Raw genomic sequence first — 3,217 nt, forward strand, 5'->3', positions numbered from 1 at the left:
TCGTAGATCACGTCTTTTCCGGTTTTTCCGACGTTTTCCTCAAATAAACGTTGGTGGCGACTCCGCGCGTATTCCTTTCGTGGAACACGCATCCCGCGAGTCTCGCGTCGCCCTCCCACCGAAGGGTAGGTTGCGACAGTGCCAAAGGGATAGGTGAATGTGGTCTTTTCTTGATCCTCAGGAGCAATATGAATTTGTAAATAACCAGAAAAACCATCAAGAAAAAAGTAATGAGACTTACCTGCCAAGCACTCAAGCATTTGATCAATGAATGGCAGGGGAAAATGAGCTTTTCTGGTTACCTGGTTCAGCCTCCTATAATCAATGCAGACTCGCCAGCTGTTCTGCACTCTTGCGGGGATAAGCCCATCCCTTTCATTCTTAATCACTGTGAGGCCTATCTTCTTAGGAACCACTTGGACTGGACTCACCCACTAGCTGTCAGAAATGGGGTAGATGATTCCAGCTTGTGAGAGCTTGGTCACTTCCTTTTTAACCACATCTAGAATGACGGGGTTGAGTCGCCATTGTGGCTGCCTCACTAGCTTAGCTCCATCCTCTAAAAGTATCCTATGCATGCAGGTAGATGGACTAATACCAGGAATGTCTGCTAAAGTCCATCCAATGGCTCTCTTGTGCTTCTTGAGCACTAGCAACAACTTCTCCTCTTACTCAGCATCAAAGGGAGGCAGATATGATCACTGGAAATTTTTCCTTGTCCTCCAAGTAAGCATACTTGAGGGTTGTTGGTAAGGGCTTCAACTCTGGTATTGGTGGTGGCCGAACAATGTGAGGAACCAGGGTAGGAGAAGAAGAAGGTTCCTCAGCCTGTTCCTCATAAAGCAAGTCAGAAGTATATGTACTTCCTGCAATATGGTTAGTGCATTCTGACTCTAAAAAATCAACTTCAAGAGGTACAACACGCGGAAAATCAGAACCATACTCGAATTCAAATTCACTCTCAGCATAAAAATCAGATACATGATCAAATTCAAACTCAGATTCAGATTCAATGCATAAGGAACGACAAGTATGCAGATCAGATAAAAATGGATGTTTCCTACCATGAAGAACAGAATCAAAATCAAACATATAATCATCAACAATCTGATCAATTATCTCAGCACAAAAAATAGAATGATCCTCAGATGGATGTTTCATGGCATCAAGAATGTTAAAATGAACAACAATATCACCAAATTCCATAGACAATGTGCCAGCATAAACATCTATCTTGGTTCGGGCTGTTTTCATAAATGGCCTGCCTAAAATAATTGGAACTGAACCATGGGAAAATCCCTCTTCCATATTAAGAACATAAAAATCAATAGGAAAAATAAGTTCACCAACTCGAAGCAACACATCCTCTATGAAACCTGCGGGGTAAGCAACACTTCTATTTGCCAAATGAATCACCACATTTGTAGATTGCAAAGGTCCAAGAGATAAAGAATTGAAAATGGACAGAGGCATGACACTAACTGATGCTCCTAGATCTAGCATGGCATTCTCAAATTTACTGTTCCCAATAATGCAAGGTATACAGAAAGTACCTGGGTCCTTACATTTCTCAGGAATGTGAGGAACAAATTTACCTACAATGCTGACACATTTCTACCCATGCTAATCCTTTCATCGCCTTTGAGCTTCCTTTTGTGGGTGCAGAACTCCTTTAGAAACTTGGCATATCTTGGAATCTGCTTGATGGCATCTAGCAGAGGTATGTTCACCTCTACTTTCCTGAAGTTCTCCAAGATCTCCTTTTCCACTTCTTCTATCTTTTTGTTTGGAATTTCTCTAGGTGGGAATTGAAGTGGGATAGGAGGGTGCTGCATGTCAGAATTACTAGAAGAAGGCCCACCTGCATGAAAATTTTTGTTAGGAAGCTTTCTCTTTTGTGCAACTATGTCATCCTCTTTTTCAGGTGTAGAATGAAGCTTGACAGGTTCAGGTGCAGGTGCTGCTACTGGTGGAGGCACTTCAAATTGCTTGCCAGACCTCAAGGTGATGACACTCACATTTTTCGGATTCTGCACAGTTTGTGAAGGCAATTTGTTAGAATTTTGGGACCGAGCTTGGTTCAACTGAGTAGCCATCTGCCCCATCTGATTTGTCAAACTCTGAATAGAGGCTCTTGTCTCTTGCTGAAATTGCATATTCTGGATGGTCATTTGCCTCACTAACTCTTCTAAGGAAGGTTGAGGAGGTTCCTCAGTTGCTTGTTGCCTTTGTTGTTGTTATTGTTGTTGCTGCATTGGAGGAGGAACATATGGCTTGCTTGGACTAGAAGCATTGTGGTAGGGAGGGACAGGCTGTTGTTGTTGTGGAGGACTTGTCCATCTCAGATTTGGATGATTCCTCCAACCTGGATTGTATCTGTTGCTTGAAAGATCATAATTATTATGCTGTTGTTGGTTTTGCTGCTGAATAGGTCTATTATAAATGTTTGCAGCATAAGCTTTAGGTTGCTCATTGACTCCAGATTGCTGCAAAGAGGGACAGTGATCTGTATGGTGATTTGCAGAAGAACATAGACCACAAACTCTTGTAAAAGGTGCAGATTTCTTATTCATGGCAAGCTGAGTTATTAGGTTGACCAAGGCATCCAGTTTTCCCTCAAGCTTTTTATATTCAGCAGATGAAGATGAATCTGTGGCCACCTCATGGACTCCTCTAAGGACAATAGCATCATTTCTTGCACTGAATTGTTGGGAGTTGGAAGCCATCTTCTCAATCAAATTCCTAGCCTCAATAGGGGTCATATCACCAAGAGCTCCACCACTGACAGCATCAATCATACTCCTCTCCATGTTGCCAAGTCCCTCATAGAAATATTGAAGAAGGAGTTTTGCAAAAATCTGGTGGTGAGGGCAGCTCGCACACAATTTCTTGAATCTTTCCTAGTACTCATACAAGCTCTCTCCACTAAGTTGTCTGATGCCTGAAATGTATTTTCTAATGGTAGTGGTCCTAGATGTAGGGAAGAATTTCTCCAAGAACACCCTCTTAAGCTCATCCCAGCTGAAAATGGACCGGGGCGCAAGGTAGTATAGCCAATCTTTTGCCACTCCCTCCAGAGAATGAGGAAAAGCCTTCAGAAAGATATGATCTTCTTGGACATCAGGGGGCTTCATGATAGAACAAAGAATATGGAACTCCTTAAGATGCTTATGAGGATCTTCACCTACAAGATCATGAAACTTGGGCAGCAAATGTA

At 42.4% G+C, this 3,217-nt stretch overlaps 1 non-coding gene across 1 annotated transcript; it reads left to right on the top strand.

Moving 5' to 3' along the window:
* Positions 1-2,856: 2,856 nt before the first annotated feature.
* Positions 2,857-2,963, top strand: LOC113001268 (small nucleolar RNA R71). Its single transcript, XR_003266587.1, has one exon. It is a non-coding gene; the product is annotated as a small nucleolar RNA R71 (small nucleolar RNA).
* The last annotated feature ends 254 nt before the right edge of the window (positions 2,964-3,217 follow it).

This window comes from Glycine max, chromosome 3, assembly GCF_000004515.6.
Source record: "Glycine max cultivar Williams 82 chromosome 3, Glycine_max_v4.0, whole genome shotgun sequence".
Lineage (NCBI taxonomy): Eukaryota > Viridiplantae > Streptophyta > Magnoliopsida > Fabales > Fabaceae > Glycine > Glycine max.